A 15,337-nucleotide genomic window follows, 5' to 3' on the forward strand; every position below is an offset into this window, starting at 1 on the left:
AGCATCTGTGGGGGATGGGCGCCTCGTGGCCACGCAGTGCTGTTGTGTCACTGAGAAAATCTTGTCCGCTTCGGCAGCAAGCTCCGCACAGTCTGTGACTTCGGACCTGGCTAGGGCAGCCTGAACTTGCTCCGGGAGTAGGCTGAGGAATAGCTCCCTGAAGAGGAAGCATACCGGCTCGGACCCGAGGAGCGTGAGCATCTGGCTCATGAGCTCGGATGGCTTGGAGTCCCCGAGGCCGGGCATAGCGAGCAGCCAGCGGGCGCGCTCCGACTTCGTGAGCCTGAAGACCTGCAGCAACCGCGCCTTTAAGGTGTCATACTTGTGATCACTAGGCGGACTACCAAGTCGGCTGACGATCCGCGAGGCTGTGGCGCTATCGAGGGTGGAGACCACGTAATAATAACGGGTCTGATCCGCAACGATGTCCCTGATGGCAAACTGGGCTTAGCCTGGATGAACCACACGGCTGGTTGTTGCTCCCAGAACTGCGGTAGCTTCAAGGTAACGGCGTTCGTTTCCATGTTGATTATCTTCTGTGAAAACCGTTCGCAAAAGTCGGGGTCATCAGTGTAGGAATGTCTAGTTCCTATCCAAAGACTGAGGTCCACTCAGGCGCTCAAACAAAATGAAGTTTAATGGAAACTAACAGGTTTAAACAAGTAACTGCAGGAGAACATCGAGTGTAGGTCTATTCAGTTCGGAGGCTCCACGAGGACTGCAGGCTGGCCCCGTGGTTGATGTCATGACGCCACCACGTTCTTCCCGCCAGTGGGGGATCACTTGATGTACAAGTTTACCCGCGCTGTTAAAGTAATCACGCTCTGTACAAGTAAACAGTATAAATAAAGATACAGACTCAGGCTGTAGCTAACATGTTGTTAAAGGGAATTATATACAAATGATTTGAGTCCTTTAGTGGCTCCGCCACACTATTGTCCTTAATAAAATCCTTGTTGCACAAAGCTAGCCATAACTTCGTAATTATGAGTCTCTACGTCAGCAAAGTATCCATTCTCCACTATCCTACAAAATAACTAAACATCAAGCAACCCTTGCATCAGTAATTCCAATGATTTATTGCAACTACTTACAAAAGCATTATTTTGTTTATTCACTGAGCTCATCCTTTGTGACCATGCAAACTTTTCTTTGCCTTGTTTTAACATTTCTTCTACATGCCACCTGAAGTCCTTATCTCCATCCCCAACTGACAGGCCAGAGTTGATTCCAATGATGGCCAGTGCTTCCTCTTCATGCTGACTTAATGCCAGGGAACACCAGGCTATTGCATTATGTGCTGTCTTCTCTTGCAGGAGGAATTCTTTGCATTAATTAACTGTCTCCAGAACCTGCAGTCACAATCTGCCGATTATTACCATTGCCATGAAATGGTAATAATGGTAGGTGGAAGGGAACAATGACCTAGGATGTGAGATATTAATATATTCGCATGTATTACACAACGTGAGACAATTGACGTGAGCGATGCCAGGTTACTTGTGGGGCAAGGAACATGGTGTCATCTAATACTCCAAATTGCACAACTTGAATATTAGAGCAGGGAGTACTCATTTGGTTCTGATATTTAGCTGGCGGATCACCTTTGCTGGCTATGTGAGATCATTTAACTTTTTCTGATACTTAGGCCGCGAATTTAATTGACTTTGGAGGCGGGTCTGTTGCAAAACTCGGAAAAATTGGTGGCGGGCTGCGAACCCGCCGCCATCCCGCCTCCACGCGACTTTGGCAAGTGTCAGGTAAGCTGCTCCCGAACTGACCCAACACCAAACAGCGGGAGAGGCAGTTAAGGCAGTTAACAGCTTGTTAACTGCCTGGATAATCCTATTTTAACTGCCTGTTCAGATTTTGCAGGTTTTTCAGCATGCTGCCCGCCTTCAGAAAAACACGCCAGCTGAATCGAGCCAGGTTAAGTGAGGACCTGAATTGTTGCCAGCTGCTCGAACAGCTTAAAAGTTCTCCTGCAATCTCTCATTCTTTCACATGCCACAATTTAGTGCTTTGAGGTTTGGGAGACATTTTTCAGCTCTACTAATCTTGAGTGTTGAGGCTGAAATCCACGTGCAGTGTGAGCTCCTTGGAATACCCTCTGGCCCCTTTGTCTGAGTGCAAACAACCTCTATTCCTCGACTGAGATATATTCCAGTGGTATGGGAACCATTTATACCCTCTCATCCTGGTCGTCAGATTTGGAGGAAGAGCAGCAGCGGCAGCAGCGCAACCAGGCACAGCAGCAGCACCAACAGCAGGAGCGCCAACATTCTCAGCCACCTGATGATGCACAGGGCAGAGGGCATCAGTGCAGGGATGCACTATGCCGCAGGAGATACCCCAACACAGGGTTTACAGGCAGAGGATGAGCTTCCTGAACATGAGTGAGCAGCAGTGCCAAAGGAGGCTGAGAGTTCCGCAAGACGTAGTCGCTGACATCTGCGCAATGCTACACCAACACCTGGAGCCCAGAGGATCGGGTGGACACTCCTTACCAGTGGCTGTCAAAGTCACCACCACACTCAACTTCTTTGCTTCAGGCTCCTTCCAGTGATCAGCTGCAGACATCAGCAGCATCTCCCAGTCGGCCACACACGCCTGCATCATGTAGGCTACCGATACTCTCTTTGCAAAGGCGCACAATTGCATCCAATTCTCCATGGATGAAGCAAGTGTAATTGAACGTGCAGTTGCCTTTGCAAATATGGCAAACTTCCCAAGGGTGCAGTGAGTCGTAGACTGCACACATGTGGCCATTAGAGCACCCCATCACAACCCAGCTGTATTTGTCAACCGCAAGGGATTCCACTCCCTTAACGTCCAGCTGGTGTGTAACCACAGGAAGATCATCATGCATGTTTGCGCAAAATACCCTGGCAGTTGCCATGACTCCTTCATCTTGCGGCAGTTGACTGTGCTACAGCTCTTCAATCCGCCAGCCCAACTTTCCGGATGGCTACTTGGCGACAAGGGCTATCCCCTGAAAAAGTGACTCGGCGCTGAAGAGGAGGCCATCAAATGAGGCTGAGGAGCAGTACAATGTGAGCCACATTTCCACCAGAAGCATCATAGAGCAAACCATCGGCTTGCTCAAAATGCGATTTCGATGCCTCGACAGATCTGGTGGAGCCCTGCAGTATGCACCAGCCAGGGTGTCCAGAATCTACATGGTCTGCTGTGCCCTGCACAACATCGCATTGCAGCATGGCTTAGCGCCGCCTGAGGAACAAGTGGCTTAGCGCAGAGCATCCTCGGAAGAGGGGGAGGACGAGGAGGAGGAAGAGGACGAGGGGGAGAACGAGGAGGAAGAGGACGAGGAGGAGGCTGAGGAGGAAGAGGAGGAGGAGGCACGCCTTGCAGAGCCGGATGTGGCCAATGCAGCAGCACTCGAGCACATTGCTGGCCGTCACGCAAGGGATGCACTCATCCATGCTAGATTCACGTAAGTTTACGCTTCAACCACAGGCAGCTGGCATATGGCTATGAATGTGTGGATGACCTTCTTAATACACCATACATCATCTCTCCAATAAACAGCACTTTCCTATCACTCTCAGCACCATCATTACAAATGCAAGTCGCCCTGAGCCCTCAATGTGCAACTTCCATTTCCGAGAACACATAGGCCAGAACTTCAACTGTTTGTCATCACTTTTGTTTAATCTCATCACAAAAGGATTGTGGTAAACCACTTTTATCGTTCACTATCGTTACACTATAGTTATCACTGTTATATTGTTATCACTGTTCTCACTGTTGTATCACTATACGAGGTCGCCTCTTGTCACACTGTTATACCTGGGCTGACCATCACTGACTCCGCCCATGGCTCCACCTACCTGCCCAGGTATAAAGGTAGTCGACTGGCTGGTAGTCCTCCTTGCTGGATCCGATCACCCATGAGGGTGGGCTCTGTTATTTAGTCAATAAAAACCTATAGTTACTTTCCTAACTCATCGCTTTTCATTGGACGAATTGATAGGTATATCAATTTTATTGACTAAATTTTAAGATGTCTCATCCAGACGCCCCGCCACAACAGCCACAGCAGCCTTCAGACGCCAAGCCGCAACAATCACAACAGCCGGCTTGGCTGCGAGCCCTCAGACCACCGTACCTGGATCTAAATCCACGGGCAGCGAACGCAGCCCTCGACTTCGATCACTGGCTGGGCTGCTTTGAAGCCTACCTGGAAGAGTCCAACGTGCCTCAGAGATCCAAGCTAAGAGTTCTGAACGCCCAACTGAGCCCTAAAGTATTCGCGCTCATCCGGGACCTTAAAACATACGAGGACGCCATCAACCGGCTGAAAAGACAGTACCAAACCCCGGTAAACCCCATGTATACCAGGCACCTCCTAAGGTCCCGCCCGCAACTGCCAGGGGAGCCGGTGGAGGAATTTTTACGGGTGCTACAAGCACTCGGCAGAGACTGTAACTTTAAAGCAGTAACGGCGGCAGAAAATACGGAAGACAACGTCCGCGATGCCTTTGTGAAAGGCCTACGGTCCGACTACTCATGGCAGCGATTACTGGAAGCAAAGGACCTCGACCTGGACAAAGCTGCAGCCCTTGCTCTCTCCCTGGAGGTGGCCCATCGGGACCAGGAGGCGTTCTCCAGGTACTGTTCGCGACCCTGGGACTCGGGCCCGACCCCTACCGCAATACCCTTCACCGCGCCGCCCCCGGGACCTACCTCAGCGTCGGCGTCCCGGACCCGATCGGGACCGCCACCCCCGGTACCGGCTCCGACATCAGACCCCCGCGGCTGCTTTTTCTGCGGCCAGGAGAAACACCCGAGGTCGCGCTGCCCAGCTAGGAACTCCACCTGCTCAACCTGCAGGAAGAAAGGCCACCTTGCTAAGGCCTGCAGAAGTGGATCTTCAGAGGCCAGCAGTGCCTCATGCGAACTGTGGGGGCGGCCATCTTCCTTCAAGGCAACAGAGGCCAGCATCCCCACACGTGAGTCATGGGGGCGGCCATCTTTGATCAAGGCAACCGACCCCAATAGTGCCTCATGTGAGTTATGGGGGCAGCCATTTTGTCCAACCTCGTGGGAGACGCCATTTTACCCACCACGCTCGACTGCCACCGTGCCTCCAGACCCGACGACCGCCTCACCCGCAGACGACAACGACTCGCTCAGCTACACACTAGCCTCCGTCACTCTGGATCAAGCCCGCCCGCATCACCTGTCCAAGTCAATGATGGACATCAAAGTAAATGGCCACGCCACGACCTGCCTGTTCGACAGCGGAAGCACGGAGAGCTTCATCCACCCAGACACGGTGAGCCACTACTCCCTCCCCGTCCTGCCAACGCGCAACCGAATCTCGATGGCATCAAGGTCCCACGCCACGGACATCAGCGGCTACTGTGTTGTGACCCTGTCGGTTAAGGGTACGGAGTATAAAAACTTTAAACTCCTCGTCCTCCCCCAGCTCTGCGCTGCCGTCCTACTAGGGCTGGACTTCCAATCCCACCTCCAAAGTGTCACCCTAGCATACGGCGGACCCCTCCCCCCACTCACAGTCGACAACCAGCGGATGTTAAACCGCCCACCGCGTAACACCTGCAGCCTGTCCACCCTCAAGGTCCCGCCACCTTCCCTGTTCGCTAACCTCACCCCCGACTGCAAGCCCGTCGCTACCAAGAGCAGGCGGTACAGCGCCGGGGACAGGGCCTTCATTAGCTATGAGGTGCGGCGCCTCCTGAAAGAGGGCATCATTGAGGGGAGCAGCAGCCCCTGGCGTGCCCAGGTCGTGGTCGTTAAGACCGGCGATAAAAATCGCTTGGTCATCGACTACAGCCAGACCATAAACAGGTACACCCAGCTGGACGCATACCCCCTTCCCCGCATATCTGACATGGTCAATCAGATTGCACAATACCGAGTATTCTCGACCATCGACCTTAAGTCGGCCTACCACCAACTCCCTATCAGCCCGGAGGACCGCCAGTATACCGCCTTCGAGGCGAACGGGCGCCTCTACCACTTCCTTAGGGTCCCCTTCGGTGTCACCAACGGGGTGTCGGTCTTCCAAAGGGAGATGGACCGGTTGGTCGACCAGAACGGGCTGCAGGCCACGTTCCCTTATCTAGATAACGTCACCATCTGCGGCCGCGACCGGCAGGACCATGATGTGAATCTGGAGAAATTCCTCCGTACGGCCCAACGGCTGAACCTCACCTACAATAAGGAGAAATGTGTGTTTAACACCTCGCGCCTTGCCATCCTCGGCTGTGTAGTAGAGAACGGAGTCATCGGCCCCGACCCCGAAAGAATGCGCCCCCTCATGGAGCTTCCCCTCCCCCACTGTCCTAAGGCACTTAAGAGAACCCTGGGACTCTTCGCCTACTATGCCCAATGGGTGCCCAATTATGCGGACAAAGCCAGACCCCTCATGAAGTCCACATCCTTCCCCCTCACGGAGGAGGCGTGCGCGGCCTTCTCCCTCATTAAGGGAGACATAGCCAAGGCCACAATGCACGCAGTGGATGAGTCCATCCCCTTCCAAGTGGAGAGCGATGCATCCGACTTCGCCCTAGCCGCTACCCTTAACCAGGAGGGGAGGCCGGTGGCCTTCTTCTCAAGGACTCTACAGGGCCCTGAGATCCGACACTCGTCGGTCGAGAAGGAAGCCCAGGCGATCGTGGAGGCGGTACGACGCTGGAGGCATTACCTGGCAGGCAAACGATTTACCCTCCTCACCGACCAGCGTTCGGTCGCTTTAATGTTTAATAACAAGCTGAGGGGCAAAATCAAGAATGACAAGATCTTGAGGTGGAGAATCGAGCTATCCACCTACGATTATGATATCTTGTACCGGCCAGGTAAGCTGAACGAACCCCCCGATGCTCTTTCACGAATTACATGCGCCAGCGCGCATATTGATAGACTTCAGACCCTCCACAACGACCTCTGCCACCCCGGGGTCACCAGACTTTACCATTTCATTAAGGCCCGCAACCTGACCTACTCCATCGAGGAGGTCAGGACCATGACCAGGAACTGCCAGACCTGTGCCGAGTGCAAACCGCACTTCTATAGGCCGGACAAAGCAAGCCTGATCAAGGCCACCCGCCCCTTCGAGCGCCTGAGCATCGATTTTAAGGGGCCCCTCCCGTCCTCTGACCGTAATGTGTACTTCCTCAACATCGTTGATGAGTACTCCCGTTTCCCCTTTGCCTTCCCCTGCCCAGACATGACCAGTACCACGGTCATTAAATGCCTGAACGAACTCTTCGCCTTGTTCGGGTTCCCGAACTATATACATAGTGACCGGGGCTCCTCCTTCATGAGCGAGGAACTCTGCCAGTTCCTACTAGCGAGAGGTATTGCAGCAAGCAGGACCACCAGCTACAACCCCCGAGGGAACGGCCAGGTGGAAAGAGAGAACGCGACTGTCTGGAAGGCCGTCATCTTAGCCTTAAAGTCTAAGGGCCTCCCAACCTCCCGCTGGCAGGAAGTCCTCCCGACAGCGCTGCATTCCATCCGGTCACTACTTTGCACTGCCGTTAACGCCACCCCCCATGAACGAATGTTTGTTTTCCCCAGGAAGTCGACTACGGGAACCACTCTACCAACCTGGCTGACCTCTCCAGGGCCCGTCCTGCTGCGAAAGCACGTGAGGGCCCATAAAATGGACCCCCTGGTCGAGATGGTGAACCTCCTGCACGCCAACCCCCAGTACGCCTACGTGGCTTACCCAGACGGGCGGGAGGATACTGTCTCCTTACGAGGCCTCGCACCCTCGGGCACTCCGGAGACACCACCTTTACCCCCCCCCCACCACCCCCCCAATTCCAGCCCAGGTAGACGGCATGCCGGAACCCCACGAGCCTTCGCTGACCACGCAGACACCAGCATTAACACCGGATAATGCAACACCGCCGCTGCGACGATCAGAGAGGCTTACGAGGCCTCCGGACAGACTGACATACCAGAACTGGTAGTACACTTCACCCCGCCGGACTCAAATCTAAAGAAGGGGTGAATGTGGTAAACCACTTTTATCGTTCACTATCGTTACACTATAGTTATCACTGTTATATTGTTCTCACTGTTCTCACTGTTGTATCACTATACGAGGTCGCCTCTTGTCACACTGTTATACCTGGGCTGACCATCACTGACTCCGCCCATGGCTCCACCTACCTGCCCAGGTATAAAGGTAGTCGACTGGCTGGTATTCCTCCTTGCTGGATCCGATCACCCATGAGGGTGGGCTCTGTTATTTAGTCAATAAAAACCTATAGTTACTTTCCTAACTCGTCACTTTTCATTGGACGAATTGATAGGTATATCAAGGATGACAATCGAAAATATACAACAGAACAAAACACCCAAGTTACTACCTTTGTGACTATTTGTGTGCTGGCTTCCTCTTATGCATGCTTCTACGTGGTGCTTCCCCTGTGGCTTCAGCAGATGTAGAGGCACCTTGCTCACTTTGATGCTGCGCCTGCTTAAAGACCTTTGGCGGGCATCCACTGGGTTTGGGAGCCTGTGAGGGCTCCTCCACAATCTGCTCTTTCTGCGGCTGTGCAGGGGCTGAGACGGCCATCTCAGTTGGGTGAGGAATCTGGGGCTCTGACCGAGGGCTCTGCAGTGGCATGGTTGTGTGAGCACTTGGAGAGGAGCCTACACATCCTTGTTGTCTGCCACCAACATCCCTCTCATGGGTCACCCGTACTTCACTGCTAGGAAGTGGCTGGAGAGCACCTTGCTGCACATCAGTGGGGCCATGAGGACTCGTCTCTGTACTGACGACCCTCATAATGGGGACGTCCATGTACCTCTGGTGTCTCTCATCAATAGATGCCCATCTATCCTCCATAGCAGACCATCTATTTAGAAGAGTCGTCATGCTCTCGTGTGTCTGGCAACTTATGTCCTCCGTGGAGGTTGCCACCCTCTCCATGGTGGCACGTTCATGCGCCATTGCCTCCACAAAGGCAGTGCTCATGTTGGAGATGGACTCCTCCATTCTGTCCACACTCGCAGTTGTCCTGGAGCCAAACCCTGTCAGAGACTCCTGCATTTGTTCCTGGAGTTCCAGCACCACTCTCTTTCTGGATGGACCCAGAGGCACAGAGTCTACATGCAGCTGAGCAGCACTAGGAACGTCCTGCGACCTCCGATGAGGACTCTCCTCTGCTGTCGCTGTCTCCACCATCTGCTGATCCTCTCTTGTGAGCTGTGATACACCAGGTGACACTACTCTATGTCGCGAAGGCCCCGCCGAGTTGTGCATCTCTGCGCTGGTGCTGGGTGCACTGAGTCCCGGTGACGCTGCTCCCTCAGAGGCTCCAGGTTTCCCTGAGGAGTCGTCCAGTTCTTCCTCCTGGACAGTGGGGAGGGGGGCTCTCAATGGTCCTGTGGGGGAGTAAAGGTATGAGTTAGACATCTGATTTTTAGGTAGCAGACACGTCCTATTGTGCAGATGATCCAAAGTCAATCTCTATGAACTTCATATGCCATTGCAGTCAATCATGAAATCTAAATGCGAGGGTTGAAAATCTATTCTGTCACCAGCTTCGTCCAGTGCGCCCATCTCTCCATCCCCCACTTCCAGCTCCTTGGCACCTCCCACGATCTTGTGCGCAGCCTCCTCAGCACTTGTCAATGTCGACAGGGATGGTGGGCCTCCTCCTGTCTCCGCTCTCTCCCACTTATTGTGGGCTATCTTTTCCTGCAAGGAGGGACACAAGTGGAGTTTTCAGCTAGAGTGATGGAGTGACTGAAGAATCCATTACATTGAAGCTTAGCGGGAGACCAAGATGGAGTGAGGTGCCAAGAGGAAGCTGCCTCCTTGTGCATTGTTAGTTGTTGTCATTGCATAACAGTGAGAGCGAGTGTGAGGGGTGCATAGTAGGATGGTGAAGTGATTCAGTCCAGAGACAGAGATGGATAGGGAAAAGGGTGCAAGGGAAGTAAGGGTAAGGTGGAATGTGGAGGAGCAGGCTTACAAAACAGTGCTCGTGATGAGAAGAGAAGGGAAGCAGATTGAATGTAAGTTTGATGTGATACTTACTTTTAATGATCGCAGGAGATCATTAAACCGTTCCCAGCACTGGACTCAAGTGCGTGAACATATGGACCTAGAGCTGACCTCCTCAGCAATGTGCAGCGAGGCTGCCTTGGTTTGCTGAGGAGGCTTCCTCTGGCCATCGGGAGGGAACAGAATCTCCCTGCGCCCTCTTACTCCCTCCACAAGAGCTTGGAGGGAGTCTTCATTAAACCGTGGAGCAGCCTTGGCTTTTGCAGCACTCATTGTAGCTGGGCCCATTTAAACACAAGCAGAAATGAGAAATGAAAGGCTGAGGCTGCATGGGCCCCTTAAAAACAACTGCAGCAATGACGTCATCAGAGGTGACTAACAGACCCGATCCCACTCATGGACCGGGCAGTGCGCACAACGGGACTTAATAGGCCACTTAAATTAAAATCTCAATTCGGGTGCGGCTGAAACCGGCAGCAGGACTGGAACCCGCCCACCAGGCAACCCGACTCCAACCCGCCTCCTCTATTAAATTTGCGGCCTATAAGTGGGTCCTTTGGGCTATGGAAGTGCCAATCACAGACACATACACATCCTTCTACATGGTCCAAGTTGCTGCCTTTGAAGACTTTTTCCCAGCTATTCCAATAATAGCATCCCTCCATATCAAAAGTTTCTGATATGGAATTTCAACATTAGCCTCAGAAAAATTGCCATTTTCCTCCTCCTGCAGAGCCAATTGCATTTCCTTTTAGCACAGCCTGCTCACCCCTTTAAATTGATGCAGCCCTTTAAAATGGCAAGTTGTATCCTGCTCCATCCCATTCATGAATCTTTCATATCCCCTCTCTCTGCAGCGTATCTTGCTTACAGCTGGCAAGACTTACACCCTTCTCCCAACCAACATTACATAAATTAGTTAACCATGGGATATCTGTCCTTAGACATTGTCCAGGGGATCTCCTGTCACACCACACTTCTACCTGTGTATCAGGGACCCAGGAATTTCAGGGGCATGTTCAAAATTCCTGATTTTCACCTTTCCTTTCCCCCCAACCCCCATTGTGAATAATATAGCTTCTCTCAGTCTCTCCTTATAACAAGCTAACTTCAGCCCATAAATCATTCTTGTTGTCCTTACCTTGTCTCTATTTTATGTAGTTCTGGTCCACATACTAGGCCTGTACAGATTTGCATCCATGTTTCTTTGGTGGTCAACTGAGGAGAGGTAGTATTTATATATCTGTCCTACTTTAGTGGAGGGATATTGCGTCCATGTTCCTATGTGGTCCTTTGGTGAGCATCTAGACTTTGTAGTCATCCTTTCCTCCAAAGGCTGGAAATCCAGCTGTCTTTAAATGGCATTCAGGATTGTGTGCAAGAAAATTATCTCACTTCTTTCATCCCAACTTGCATTTAATGGCAGAATCTTCTTGCTCTATCTGCCAGCAATCTCAGTGTTTTGGTGTGTAGGCATCACCAGAACACTATGGAGCAGAAGTCTCCATATTCTAACCTGGCAGTTACAGTTACAAATGCTATAACTGTATGGATTAGCTGCTGACAGGAATCTGTTGCCATCTGCGAGGAGCAAAGTCCAGGACAAAAACCCCTACAGAGCACTTTCGACAAAATTCAGTCACCATTGTCTTCTCGGAGTCACCGATCCTTTCAAAATTGGTTCCTGTGGTTCAGATAGATTTAAAAAAAATTATTTTCCATCGTTGAAAACTATAGTTACGCTGATGGGACATAAATTACGTGTGAAGCTCTCCAGTTCACAGCAGAATTTTTTTCTGCACCGCAATGCAACTGTTAATCTCTGTTTTCAAAGTTATAGCCTTTTAGAGAGGGGAGGGGACAATCTGGAAATAACTTTGAGACATCGAGGTTTTGAAGGTAAAACTGAAGCTATGTAACCAGCCCTTTGCTTTCCTTTGCTCTGTATTAGGTGATATGTTAGCTGCACTATGTTTAATGTGTCCTTTTCCCCTTGGTAGAAATAAAACATTTTTTGCTGGTATTGAATAATGCAGTGAATGATGGATTTCAGCTTTTACATTTTGTTCTAATATGTTGCAATAGTAAAAGCAAAATTGGGTTTAAACACATAGGCCTAGAAATTCAGTGGGCTGTGCCACCAGTTAGCGCCTAAAGAGGGCACTCAGTGGCTTTGGCGCCACTGGCCACGCCTCCCGCGATATTTAGCGGGGCCCTAATGGCGGCGTTAGCTTGTAGCGCTGCGCCGCCACTGATGACATCATTGGTGTGCGCAGCGCCCCGCTACTGCCCCGATCGCGATATTTGGTCGCGCCCGCCTGTGGCGGTAGTGGCGCAAATTAAGGTGGAGGTGCGGGGCGGCCATTTTTTCCGGTGGCCACCTGCCAGCACTGTAGTGTCCGTGTGTTGATAAAGACACTGAAGACAGGAGTTGGTTCATAGGTATTTACTAAGCAATGTCTGGGGGGGGTTCTAACGGATATACACAATATACAGGCTTATATAGCCCGAGTGGCAATTACCGGCATTACAGCACACCTGGGGCTCTTAAAGGCACATACACCACAATTCCTCCCCCTTTAGCTAACCAGTACATCATATTTTAAGTAATTATTAATTACATGTTATAAGCAAAATAATATACATTGCTGTAGTTAATTAATTATAAGTTAGTCTCTCAGGAGGCTTCCTGACTCGGTCCGGATAACGCCTCGGGGGTGTAGTAGTTTCTGGTGGTGTAGTAGGTTCTTCTGGCAAGGCTGATTCGGCTTGAATGCCAGTGTCGGGTTCATCGGGTTCCAGTATCACCGGATCGGAGGTAGATATGGGTATCTCTACTTCATCGTTAGATGTATAGAGTTGTGGTGTAGGTTGTCCCTTTTCGGATGACTCTATGATTTGGTCAGCATGGCGCCTTATTATGCTTTCTCCGATGTCCACAGTATACATCAGTGGTCCTAGTCGTGTGCAGATAGTTCCAGGCTGCCATTTCTCGGTACGGTAGTCCCGGGCCAAAACTTGTTGACCTATCTGGAAGGCCCTAGTTGGCCTTTCATTCATGCCTTGAAACTGCTGGTTCTCCACGTCCCTTCTGATGTTAGGCTTGACCAAATCCAGCCGGCATCTTAGGTTTCTATTGAAGAACATCATGGCGGGAGTTTGGTTGGTAACCATATGTGTTGCATTCCTGTATGCGAATAAGAAGTTATCCACCTTGTGCTGAAGTTTTATGTCTTCATTACCCATGGCCTTTATGGCCTTCTTGAAGGTCTGGACAAACCTTTCAGCCAATCCATTGGTGGCGGGATGGTATGGGGCGGACGTGTAGTGCTTAACCCCATTGTTTTTTAAGACCTTTCTGAATTCTTCGGACACAAATTGCGGTCCATTATCAGAACATATCTGTTCCGGCAGCCCATTCCTGGCAAATATGGTCCTTAATACTGTGATGGTTTTTTCCGTGGTGGTGGAGGACATCTTTATTACCTCCGGCCACTTGGAGTGTGCATCAACTGCGATTAAGAACATTGAGTCCATAAATGGACCAGCAAAGTCGATGTGCACCCTTTGCCGGGGAGATGAGGGCCACTCCCATGGATGTAGAGGGGCTTGTGGTGAAGCGTTTTGGACCTTCTGGCATCCTAGGCGGCTCTTGGTCATTTCTTCGATGTCTCCATCGATACCTGGCCACCATACAAACGCCCTAGCTAGGTTCTTCATTTTCACTCCACCCAGATGCCCCTCGTGAAGCTCCTTTAGCACTTTATCCTGGAGTTTGGGTGGAATCACCACTCTGGATCCACACATCAAGGTTCCTCGGCACACTGACAGCTGTTCTCTTCTTTGCGAGAATGCTGGCAACAGTAGTTCGCCATGTGCTGGCCATCCCTTCACTGTTAAATCGTAGACCCGTGAGAGAGTCGGGTCATTCCTCGTCTCCCTTTCAATGGCAGAATTTGTCACTGGTAGACATTCCACTATGGTAGAGTGGAACATCTCTACTGGGTCTACTGTAGGTGCCTCTTCTACCGTTGGCAACGGTAGGCGCGATAAACCGTCAGCATTCCCATGCTGTTTTGACCCTTTGTATTCTATGTTGTATTGGTGTGCCCCTAGAAAAAGGGACCACCTCTGTAGCCTTTGCGCTGTCATAATGGGAACACCTTTTTTAGGGTTGAATATGGAGATGAGGGGTTGATGGTCAGTCAACAAGGTAAATTTTTGTCCGTGTAGGTAATGGTTGAATTTCTTCACTCCCCATACCAGGCTGAGTGCTTCCCTGTCGATTTGGGCATAGTTACGCTCAGCTGAGTTTAATGAGCGTGACGCAAAAGCTATCGGCCGTTCTGAGCCATCAGGGGATTTATGGGATAATACTGCTCCTATGCCGTAAGGGGATGCATCGCACGCCAGTCTGATTGGCTGTGATGGGTTGTAATGAGCCAAAACCTCTTCGGATGTGATTAAGTCTTTGCATTTATGGAAGGCACGTTTACAGTCTTCGTTCCATTTCCAAATCATTCCTGTTTGTAGAAGTTCATTAAGAGGGTGTAGAAGAGTTGATAAGTTCGGTAAAAATTTATGATAGTAATTTATTAATCCCAGGAACGACCTTAATTGGGAAACATTTTCAGGTGCTGGGGCTTTTATAACCGCTTCAATTTTTTCAGGTGACTTATGCAACCCTTCATTATTAATTATGTGGCCACAATATGATACCTGATTTTGGAAAAATTCGCACTTGGGGCGATTCGCTCGTGGGTCCCGTTCTTTCAGCCTAGTGAGCACCTGCTTCAAATTGACAAGGTGCTCGTTGTCATTTTCTCCTGTTATAAGGATGTCATCTAGGTTGCATTGAGTCCCCGGAATCCCTTGCAGGACTTGCTCCATAGCTCTTTGCCAGATAGCTGGAGCTGATGCTACTCCAAAAAACAGTCGATTGTACTGGTACAGGCCTTTGTGTGTGTTTATCGTGAGATACTTTTTAAAGGCCTCCTCAACCTCCATCTGTAGATATGCCTGTGCCAAGTCAATTTTGGTGAAACGTTTCCCTCCGGATAGTGAGGCGAAAATATCTTCTATCCTCGGAAGAGGATACTGCACTGTGTGAAGGACCGGGTTTACAGTCACCTTGAAGTCACCACAGATGCGAATTTTTCTCTGTTCTTCAGATTTATCTTTATTCAATGCTTTTTTCATGACTGGAACGATGGGTGTTGCCCATTCGCTCCAATCTATTTTGGATAATACGCCTGCTTTTTCCAAATTCTCCAGCTCTGCCTTGGCTGCTGGACATATTGCGTATGGCACCGGTCTTGCCTT

Source organism: Somniosus microcephalus, chromosome 6 (genome assembly GCF_052327205.1).
Source record: "Somniosus microcephalus isolate GS21.2 chromosome 6, FLI_Smic_1.0, whole genome shotgun sequence".
In the NCBI taxonomy this organism is placed as follows: domain Eukaryota; kingdom Metazoa; phylum Chordata; class Chondrichthyes; order Squaliformes; family Somniosidae; genus Somniosus; species Somniosus microcephalus.